We start from the raw sequence: 11,977 nt of genomic DNA on the forward strand, positions 1-11,977 counted from the left end.
CCAAAAAAAAAAAAAAAAAAAAAAAAAAAGTGAGGTGCTAAGCAGCTCGGTGAGACCCTGTCTCTAAATAAAATACAAGAAAGGGCTGGCGATGTGGCTCAGTGGTTGAGTGCCCCTAAGTTCTATCGCCAGTACCCCCCGCAAATGTATTTGTAACCTCCCAAATCAATACTTACATTGTAGCATTTTTTAAGTGGATATCTTTATTATCTTTATTATTTTACAAGAAACCATAACAGCTGTTGGTTTCAAAAAATGTTTATAGCTTCACACAGAAATGACACTAGAAGAAATTCCTCCAGCCTGCTACTATATTCCTGCACTGTTATATAAAGGTTCCTTTCCTATTCACCAGTTATACACCTCAGTCCTCTGCTTACTGCTTTTTGACTCTTTGTACATATGTGAATTCTCTAAATGTCAAGAGTATTATGATAGAGCTGGGGTTGTGGCTCAGTGGTAGAGCACTCGCCTAGCATGTGTGAGGCACTGGGTTCGATTCTTAGCACCGCACAAAAATAAATGAATAAAATAAAGGTCTATCAACATCTTTTAAAAAAGAGTATTATGATAAAACATCTTAAATATCTTCACTTTATATTGCCTTTACCAAAGCATGTGCAAACATTTTTATTACATATTTAATCCATAAAGCCTGTGAAACTCCAGATGTAAATCGAAGATGTTAAACATTAATTCTGATTAAATCATTCTGAAAACAGATATTAGACAAAACACTACCTATTTTCATATCTCTTTTACATCACAGAATATCCATCCTTTCTGGATGGATTAGTATCAATCATTCAGAGATGAATTTTCTTATTTTTTATTTGTTCTTTCTAGATATACATGACAGTAGCATGTATTTTGACATATTATACATACATAGAATAAGTATGTTCCAATTGGAATGTTCCCTTATTGTGGCTGTATTGTTATGGGCCAGGCTATATGGGCAACGACCAGACGGACTCCATTTTACCCTAAGACTCCATGTCATGTAGGAAACGCTTCCCATGGGAAAACGCCGCCTCTGTACCCATCAACAGTTGCCCGGCAACACGAAATGACAATTCTTACACAACATAATATTGTCCTCCCTCTGGGTTCCATTTTTCTTGGGCAGTGTACCCTAACATTTGTTTAAATGTTTGTAACCATTCTCTGACCCTCATAGCAACAGCCACTTATGATTAACGTACTGACGTGCTTTACTTATGGTACAAAGGTCGGTTCTAACCCCTGGAGGGAGTAGAAGACTGCAGACTTGTATCCTGCCTGCCCCTCATCCCGCCAGCTGGTGAATAAAGATGGTTCTGTTTCCTGCTTTAAGATCCACTTGTTAATTTATTGCGATCTTGCCATAACATTATATGATGTGGGGTCTCGTTGGTCATGTATTCATATCTGAGGGTAGGAAAGATACGTCCGATTCATTCTACTATCTTTTCTATACCCCTCCTCCTCCCTTCCCTTCATCCCCCTTTGTCTAGTACAATGAACTTCTAATCTTCCCCTTTTATTGTCAGTTAGCATCCACATATCAGAGAAAACATTCTGCCTTTTTTTTTTTTTTTTTGGAATGACTTATTTCACTTAGTATGATATTCTCCAGTTTCATTTTTTAAAAATATTTTTTAGTTGTCGATGGACTTTTATTGATTTATATGTGGTGCTGAAAATCAAACCTGGTGCCTCACACATGCTAGGCAAGTACTCTACCATTGAGCTATAACTTCAACCCCTCCAGTTCTATCCATTTACTGGCAAATGCCATAATTTCATTCTTCTTTATGGCTGAGTAATACTCCATTGTGTATATGTACCACATTTTCTTTTTGTGGTGCTGGGGATTGAACCCAGGGCCTTGTGCTTGTGAGGCAAGCACTCTACCAACTGAGCTATTTCCCCAGTCCCACATTTTCTTTATCCATTCATCTGTTGTAGAGCACCTTGGTTGGTTAGCTTGGCTATTATGAATTGAGCTGCTATAAACACTGGTGTGGCTGTGTCACTGTGGTATGCTGATTTAAAATCCTTTGGGAATAAACCAAGGAGAGGGATAACTAGGTCATTCCAAGTTTTCTGAGAAATTTCCATACTGCTTTCTAGAGTGGTTGCACCAACCTGAGTCCCACCAGTCATGTACAAGTGTGCCATTTTCCCCACATCCTCGCCAACATTTATTGTTTAGCATTTTGCTTTTAAGGAGTATTTGTGAGTTTTTGTGTCAGGTCAGCTCCGGCAAGCCCTAGTGCTCCTAGCCATGGGATTTTTTTTTTTTTTGGGGGGGGGGTGCTGGGGATCGAACCCAGGGCCTTGTGCTTGTAAGGCAAGCACTCTGCCGACTGAGCTATCTCCCCAGCCCCTGGGTTTGATATTAACGCATCCACATTCTATATCAACTGAGGTGTCTTTGAACAAAACCAAACTCAAAAGTATATTGAACGGCTGATGAAAGTGATACCACATGTTTGCAGGAACCTAACCCTGAAATTTCCTCTCAGAGAAATGGTTTCGTGTTTGCTGATTAAGTGCTGACAATGACTTTACAGAACGTAACTATTGCAAATAATGAGAATCGATTGTAATTTTTTAACCCATAATTCTTTTTAATTTCAGTGTTTATTGTTTGTTTCCTTATTTCTACTTTCTTCCTTTCATGTTCTGATTATTTAGGTTTTATTCTCAGTTCTGGTCTCCTTTACATGAAGAGGAATTTCTAGAGCTAAAACTCGTGAAATACAGTCTATACTAAGTATATTTCAAAGCAGGGCTTTTTATTTTCCTTGACAGGATAAAATGTAAACATGCCTACCAAATGTCCTCATTGCTAGTAATCATATCAAGAATCTTATTAGGCTTAGCTTTACTTAAATGTGTCATTTGTGTGAAAGCCCATTGGTCCACACATCTTGCCCCTGATCAGCAGGATTAGGAGCACATTTCAAGCCAGTTTGGAACTTGTTACTTCTGTCTAACTGTCTTTGGGCACCTGTTTTCCGGTTGTTACTGACAGCGAACCAAAGGAACCTGCCTGGATCCCAGCTGGCCAGACTCACTGCTCACCTGCATAAGAAATATGCAAATGAAGTAAAAAGAAAAATAAATTGTATGCAGTTTGATCAAACTGGGGAGAAGCTGCTCCCCCCACACTCACAACAATGTCCTCCAGCTGAATCCATTTTGCTGCAAACAGTAGGCTATCATTCTTTCAATGACTGAATAATACGTTCTATTGCTTTTGGGGGGAAAGCGCTCTACCACTGAGCTAAAACCTCAGCCCTCCGTTGCTTGCATGTACCACCCTCATCTGTCGATGGGCATCTAGGTTGATTCAAATTCTAAGCATCGTGAACAGAGCAGCAGTAAGCAAGCTGTGCCCGGGAATCTCTTTGACATGCTGATTTCATTTTCTTTGGGAAAATCCCCAGAAGTGGGGCAGCTGGATTATATGTCTGTCTGTCTTTAGGGTTTGTTGTGCATGTGTGTGTGTTTGAAGTTAGGAGACTGAACTAGGCCTCACACACGCTCGGCAAGCATTTGACCACTGAGCTATATCCCTAACTCTTTTTTTTTTTTTTTTCTTTAAGACAGACATCTCGGGCTGGGGAGATAGCTCAGTTGGTAGAGTGCTTGCCTTGCAAGCACGAGGCCCTGGGTTCGAACCCCAGTACCGCAAAAAAAAAAAAATAAGACAGGTTCTCACTAAGTTGTCCAGGCTGGTCTCAAACTTGTGATCCTCCCCTCCTGCCTCAGCCTTCTGAGTAGGTGGGATTACAGTGTGTGCCAATGCCTACTATGTTTTCTTTTAGAACCTTCATTCCACTCTCTAATTTACATTCCCACCAAGGTGTATAAGAATTCACTTTCCTCTACATCCTCACAAACATTTGTAATTTTTTGTCCTTTTGATAACAGCCATTCTAGTGGCTGTTATCAAAATTATCAGAATTATCACACTGTACTCCACCGATATGTACAATTAAAATAATAATTAGCTGGACACAGTGGTGCATGTCTATAATCCCAGCAACTTGGGAGGCTGAGGCAGGAGGATTGCCAAGTTGGAGGCTAGCCTCAGTAACCTAGCAAGGCCTTAAGCAACTTGGTGAAAATCTGCCTCAAAATTAAAAAATAAAAAGGGTTGTGGGGGCTGGGGAGATAGCTCAGTTAGTAGAGTGCTTATCTTGTAAGCACAAGGTCCTGAGTTTGATCCCCAGCACCCAAAAAAAAAAAAAAAAAAAGGGTTGTGGATGTGGTTCAACACCCAATATTCTCCCCACCTACACAATTTTAAAAAAAAATTCCTTTAAAAAAAAGTCCAGAAACTGCAACTCTTTCAGATGAGCTGCATCTGCAATGACTGAGCTCAGAATTCTAGTTACATATGCAGATCGCATTGCCTTGTGCTCATTAGAAAGAGGTCAGAGCACTGCATATAAGGGGCCTTTGGAGCGATAGTGACGTCTGTATTTTGAACACAGTGGGGGTTGTGTAGCTGTATACATTTGTGAAGGTTCACAAACTGTATGTAGGTCTCAATAAACCTGACTTTGTACCTAAAGGGAAATAAAAAGATCCTGTGGCATTTGGGAAGAAAATAATGCTAATGGAGGCTAGACAATGTGTAGGGTTAGGGTTAGGGTTAGGGCCTAGGTAACAGGTTGAGATAGAAGTCTTCATTACTGGAAACTTACCTTGGTACAACCACTTGGGAAAGCAGCATGGAGATTCCTCAAAAGACTGGAATGGACCCACCACATGACCCAGCTATTCTACTCTTTAATATTCATTCAAAAGAACTAAGATCATCATGCTGTGCATACCAACATATGTAAGAGTGTAATCACAATAGCCAAGTTATGGAACCAGCCTACATGTCCATCAATAGACAAATGGATAAAGGAAATGTGGTATATACACACAATGGAGCTTTACTCAGCCATAAATAAGAATGCAATTATGTCATTTACTGGTAAATGAATGAAGCTTGAGAACATCATGCGGAGGGATATAAGCCAGACTCAGAAAGTCTAGGGTCAAGCTGGGCACAGTGCCCATATCTGTATCCCAGTGACTTGGAAGGCTGAGGCAGGAGGATTGTAAGTCTGAGGCCAGCATCAGCAACTTAGTCAGACCCTCAGCAACTTGGTGAGACCCTGCCTCATAATAAAAAATAAAAAGAACTGGAGTTGTAGCTCAGTGGTAAAGTGACCCCTGGTTCAATACTCACTACTGAAAAAAAAAGAAGTCAAGAGTCAAATTTTTATCTCTCATAAGCTAGAGAGAAAATACAAAGGAATAAAAAAGGTATCTCATGAAAACAGAAGAGAGACCAAATAGAGGAAGAGAACTGAAAAGAGGGAGGGAGGAGGGGAGGGCATGGGGAAGAACTAGGGAATTAAATCAATAAAATTATGCTATGTCCCTGTAAGAATATACCACAATGAATACCACTTTTATGTATAATTATAATTTGCTAATTAAAAAATACGACAACAGGATGGAGACTAGTAGAAGAAAGGAAAAGGCTGGGGATGAAACTGATCCATGACGTTACGTACAATATGAACATGTCACACTGAATCCCACTATTACGCATAATCATAATGCACTAATAAAAAGAAAATGTACCTTGAATCTAGTAACCTGGCTTGTTTTTCACATTTTCTTTTATGTTACCTTTTTGCTTTGTAGTTTTGGGTGGTACTGGGGATTGAACTCAGGGGCATTCTACCTCTGAGCTATGTTTTCAGACAGGGGCTCCTAAATTGCCCAGGCTGGCCTAGAACTGGCCTCCACCTTAGCCCCCAATTTTTGAATTTTCCAATGTCCCTAGTTGAAGAAAGGCTTCCGACTGTGGGTGAAACACTGTCGTTGAGAGGAGAGGCAGAGTGCGCCTCCTGAGCAGGGACCTCTCCGGAGAACTCCCAGCCCCTGGGTGTTCTCAGCTTAATAAAAAGCAAGTTCACCACCAAATGCTTACGTGGCTCCTTCCTTCCCACACACACATAGATGAGTGAGTGAATGAAAAGATTTCCTGCCACTTGATACACTTCAGGAGGGGAGAGTTCAAAAGAGGAGGACTGAGCCGCTTGTGTTTCTGACACTGGATGCCTCTTAAGGGCCTAGAGATGGGCAGTGCATGGGGCAGGTGTGGGCAGCATGGACTCCGATTTCCCTTAGATTGGATGACAACCCTTTCTAAGTCGCCCTGCCACTCAGACAAGGAGAGGCGGCAATTTCCCCCAGAGGTCTCCTGAGGTTTAGTCAGGCCTAAAGGCAGCTGTTCAGCTGGCTCTGGAAGGCCTGGGAGGCCAGGCTGCCTCAGCGACAGCTATGCCATCAGGTTTGCACAAGCCCCTCTGGGTGGCAGGTAAACTGTCACTGTTTCTGTCCTGAGGAATCACTGAACAGGAGATGCAATCCTGCGTTCCAGTCTCAGGCTGTGCCCACCTGGGCGTCTTCCCTGCGGCAACAACACACCACCCACCTTGGGTTCTGGACAGAACGAAGACGACGCACAGGAGGGGTGTGTGTGCCGTGAGCGCGGCTGCAGTGATTGGGACAGGAGACCCTGGCATGACTGTTCTTTCTCACAGAATGGTGACTCCAGATACTTTCTGTTCCAGCCCCAGGAGCTCTCGGCAGGCTTTGTGAGCGTGTGGGGGGCTGGGCTGTTGCCCTGGGCCTGCTGTAAGAGCTCAGTGTAAGAAGCTACAGCAGTGGGGAGAGAACCTGGGACAAGACCAAGCCCAGAACCTGAGAAGTGGCAGCCAGAACAGCTGAAGATTAAGACCACCAGGTGATGGTCACAGCAGCAGTTGCCTCTGACTCAAGAACCATGGACTGACCTGACCCACTAGCCAAGGGCCTTTGGGAGCCTTGAGCTCTGTGCCCCGGGACCTGCAAATCGCTTTCCCTAAGGACAGAGCAGGGCTAGAGGGGCTAACGGGTTTTCCTTTATACCTTATTTACTAGGATGCATATAACCAGGTTTTTGCTTATTTGTTTGATTTATGAAGTAATCTCCTCTGGTCTGGATTTTGTTATTATTACTCCATCTTAAAATTCTCTTTTTGAAACCAAAGGACGAATGATCTCAATGATAAGTAGATGATGATATATAATGGGGGAGGCAAGAATGGAGGAAGGAGGGACTGTATAGAGGGAAAAGAGGGGTGGGAGGGGTGGGGAGGAAGGAAAAAAATAACAGAATGAATCAAACACCATTACCCTATGTAAATGTATGATTATGCAAATGGTATGCCGTTACTCCATGTACAAACAGAAACAACATGTATCCCATTTGTTTACAATAAAAATAAATAAATAAAATAAAAAAAACATTCTCTTTTTGATTTTGGGCTGACTCAAAATCCTCTTCTATTTCCAGATGTTGAAGAACATCAGACCTGACAGTTGGAAGTTCCTGGTTCTCATTCCTTCTAATCTGACTGCTTCAGAGACAAAATGGGCTTAGCAGCAAGGCAGTTAGGAGGGACATGAGTGGAACAGGGGTGAGGAATGGGCAGGGCTGGATCCTTAGGAACTAGCCTGCTGGTAGAGTTGACTCCAAGGAGGGAAACAGGTGCTTAGCACGAACATGCTCAGTTGTTCAGGACTGACTCACTCTCAGCTGGCATCAGAAACAACAGGGCTCAGAATGGTGAGTAGAAGGTTCTGCCACCACACACTCACGTGGGTGTCCAGAAGAGGAAGTTCAGACCCTAGAAAAGTATTTCTGAGGACTAAATAAGGGGGGTGAATGATGGTTCTGTGGGACATGAAGCTTGTATGATTTGAGGAACCCATTTAGCAAAGTGAATAGAAAAATATCTCACTTTTCAAATGCTACACAGCAGAGTTTCAGGAGCTTTTAGGGCCCTTTGAGGGCCATGGCAGGGGACCATGAAAGTGAGTGGCTTGATGCTTAAGTTTCTTTAACTTCATGGTTCACTCACCTCTATCCCATAGTTTAGTTCAGACTATGGCTCTAGACACAGTAAAATCAGAAAACTGAGGCAAAGGCCCTTCTCCAAAGCAGGCTAGATTCATAAAACGAGGGTAAAGACAGAGAAGGTGGCTTGATGTTCATGTGGTTATGGAGGGCAACCAGTCTAGGCTTCTCATACAGGTTGGACAGTCTGTGTTGGGGCCATATGACAGCATGCACAGAGTAGCATGGAGATTAGGAAGTGCCCTGGGTGCCTTGTGGCCAAGTCAGGCAGAAGTTGGGGTCTGGTAGGGACTTAACATGGTAATTTATTTGCTTTTTCTTTTCTTTTTTTGGTACTAGGGATTGAACCCGAGAGCACTTAACCACGGAGCCACATCCCCAGCTTTTTATTTTGATACAGGGTCTCACTAGGTTGCTTACAGCCTCACTAAGTTGCTAAGGCTGGATTTGATTTGCGTACCTCCTGCCTAAGCCTCCTGAGTCACTGGGATTATAGGCATGTGCCTCCATGCCCAGCTATGTATTTGCTTTTTAATTCAGTCATTGAATACCTTCTATGCTTTGGAGGGAAAAAAAATGATTGAGGCCTGGTGCCTACCCTCAAGGAACTCACTGTACAAAAGCAGTATTTGACACCTGATCATGATGTCCCCAGAGGAAGTCACTGAACCACAAAGACCTCTGGAGGACAGTAATGAGAATGCTGGCATGATGACCAGACCCCAGGGCATTAGTAGGAGCACTAGTTGAAGACTGGAAGCACATGCTTTCCCTACACATGGAGAAAGAAGCAGGGCGACCACCGTCCTTGCTTTGTTTTGTCTTGGTTTTAGCATAGAAATTCCTGTGTTCCAAGAAAGTCCTCAGTCATGGCAAAACAAGGACGGTTAGCCACCCTAGGAGGGAGAGACACTGACAAGCTTTCTTGGAGGAACTAGGGCATCAAGGTCTTTGGGCTCAATCCTGAAGCACCATTCATTTCTTTTTGACATGTGACAGGGAATGGTGACCTTCACATACTTTCTGATCCTGCCCCAGGAACTCTAGCCAGGTTTCCCCAGCATGTGGGAGGCTGAGTGGTTGCCTTGGGCCTGCTGTAAGAGCACAGTGTAAGAAGCTACAGTAGTGGGGAAAGAACCTGGGAGAGTGACCAAGCTCAGAATCTGAGAAGCGGCAGCCAAAAGAGACGAAGGTTAGGGCCACCAGATCACAGTGGAGGTCACAGCAGCAGTTACCTCTGACTCAAGAACCATAGACTGACTTGACCCACTAGCCAAGGGCCTTTGGGAGCCTTTGAGCCAGTGCCCTGCATTCACCCTTCCCTAAGGACAGAGCAGGCTCAGAGGTGTAAGGCTCCAGAACAAAAACCAGGGAAGGAACAGTTAAGTATCTCTTTGTTCCTCCAGGTCTCTTCTAGGTAACAGTCTGTCAGTTTAGGTAAAACTGCCTGGATTTTTATTGAGATCTTCACTTTTAGTTTACCTCACACTCAGCATGTGAATTCACATGTAAAAATTTGCCTGTGAGAATCTTCTTGGAGCTGGGCTTCTGTAATCCCAGTGGCTCCAGAGGCTGAGACAGGTGGTTCGCAAGTTCAAAGCCAGCCTCAGCAAAAGTGAGGTGCTAAGCAACTCAGTGAGACCCTGTCTCTAAATAAAATACAAAAAAGGGTTGGAGATGTGGCTCAGGGGACAAGTGCCCCTGAATTCAATCCCCAGTAACCACCCCTCTTCCCAAAAAAGAAGAATCTTCTTGGGCTGAACACGGTGGCACACATCTTTAATCCCAACTACACAGGAGGCTCAGGCAGGAGCATCGCAAGTTCAAAGCCAGCCTTAGCAAATTAGGGAGGCCCTAGGTAATTTAGTGAGACCTTGTCTCAAACAATAAAAGGGTTAGGGATGTTGTTCAGTGTTTAAGTGCCTCTGAGTTCAATCCCTAGTGTCAAAAAAAAAAAAAAAAAAAAAAAGGAAAGAAAAAGAATTGGGATGACAACATTCAGCAGGGTCTCAAAGTTCAAGATCTGAAACAGTTTTTTTAAGGTTCCTGTTTTTGTATTTTATGATTCTTGGATAATACTTTAAAAAATTGATTCAAATTTATAAAAAGGATCATGAAGGAAGAGTCAGGGTTCAAGAATCTCAAGGAAAAATCACTTTGAGAGATATGTCAAATATTAACATTGAATAGCAACAAAAGAGAAATAGAGAAAACTCTGTTACTGATGGGGAACTGCAATGGGTTTTTGTGTCAACTTGGCTAGGCTATTTGGGCAAACCATGTATGAACCTGGTTGCCTGGCTAAACACCAGACTAGGGATTGCTGTAGAAGGTACTTTTTACATATGATTAACATCTAAACCAGATGACTCTGAATAAGGCAATTACTCCCCATAATGTGGGAGAGCCTCATCCAAGCCTTAAAGGCAAAGACAAGTTTCCCAAAGAGGAAATTCTCAAAACTGCCACAAAGCAATCTTCCTAGTTCCCAGTCTGCTCTACTTGCCAGTATCCATCATCCACCCCAACTCCTTCAAATCACTTTCTCCTACTCATTCTACTTTTCTGAAGAACTTTGACAAGTATAAGCCTCCTCAGTCCGTTTATTTAAAATTACAATGCTGGGCATGTTGCATGCATATAACCACTGAATAAAATAGTCAGCCCTGGTGAAGGCAGACCTTGGGTCATTTGGAACAAATGAGTACTTTTGGCCTGGGGCGGGGTATAAAGAAAAAATAATACTCAAGGGTATACGTTCAAGCTTCAGGTGTTATGGCTAAAAATCAGTTTGGTCAAACTGGATGAAAGCAAATAGGTAAACAGGACCATTTGACCAAACCATGATTTGGTTCAAAATCAATATCCATCCTTTTCTTTCTTTCTTCTTCCTTTTTTTTTTTTTTTGGCGGTTCTGTGGATTCGACCTAGGTAGGGCCTCTCCACTGAGCTACATCCCCAGTATTTCTTATTTTATTTTAAGACAGGGGCTAAGTTGCCCTGGCTGGCCTTGAACTTGCCATCCTCCTGACTCAGCCTCCGGAGTCACTGGGTTGCTGTCGCGCAGCCAGGCTTCTATCACTTTTTAATTGATACTTTGCACTATTCAACGTTTTCATAAGAAGCACATATCCACGTTACTTCGGTATTTTTACAAAAAGATAAGGAGCTTTTACAGCTCTGGTTTTAGAGAGAACTGGTGGCACTGGGGTGTACGCAGCAGGCAGTACCTCTCGCCTAGGGATCAGCACCGGCTCCCAGGCCAGGGCACTGGAGGCTGGTGAAGCCGACCCAGACTCTTAAGTTCGAGCAGAACCCTTTCTTGCCAAGTGCATGGAACAGCCCAGGCCCTGTGAGCAGAGATGAAAAGTGAAGAATGAAAAGGGGGGTGGTGGTGGCCTTCGTGAGGCTTCTGGATTCCAAAACCAAAACGAACCACCCCAGAACACCCAACCCCAAACCAACAGCGCTGGGGTGGAGCGAGACGGTGAAGGCAGCCGCCCTGCGCTTTCTTCTTTCACACCAGGTGTCGCATTGTGTCGTATTTCACTTCAGCAGGTATATATTGCCCTGCATCCCACGGGCAAACCCGACCAGCTTTTCCCGGGAGAGGTGTCTTGGGGGACCCTCGAGTTTACTAACAACACTACGGCCGAGTTTTCAATTCCCTTTCCCGTCACTTGATTTTCCTCAATAATGACTCCCAAAATGTAACTAGGATCAGAAGACACCCAGGCGCCGCTGCCTGGGGGAGTGAAATCATCACAACCGATGGCGAAGGCCGCACTACCTCGGCCGGCGTCCGAGGCCAAGGCGGAGCGGAGCAGGAAAGCGAAGACGCCCTGCGCGACGGCACGCCCGCTCACCTCCACGCTGCCCTCGCGGCCGCCCGGCGCGCAGCGTGACGTCACGGCGCCTGGGCGGGGCCGCGGCGGGGCGGGGCGCCCGCGGCCTCGCGGAGGGGGCGGGGCGGGGGCGGCGGCCCGGCCGGGCGCGCTCAGTCCCCGAGGT

General features: G+C 44.2%; 1 non-coding gene across 1 annotated transcript; it reads right to left on the reverse strand.

Annotated features, from left to right (window-relative positions):
* Nucleotides 1–2,288: 2,288 nt before the first annotated feature.
* Trnav-uac (transfer RNA valine (anticodon UAC)) lies at nucleotides 2,289–2,366 on the reverse strand. The gene has a single exon. It is a non-coding gene; the product is annotated as a tRNA-Val (tRNA).
* Nucleotides 2,367–11,977: the final 9,611 nt, after the last annotated feature.

Source organism: Sciurus carolinensis, chromosome 9 (genome assembly GCF_902686445.1).
Source record: "Sciurus carolinensis chromosome 9, mSciCar1.2, whole genome shotgun sequence".
NCBI lineage: Eukaryota > Metazoa > Chordata > Mammalia > Rodentia > Sciuridae > Sciurus > Sciurus carolinensis.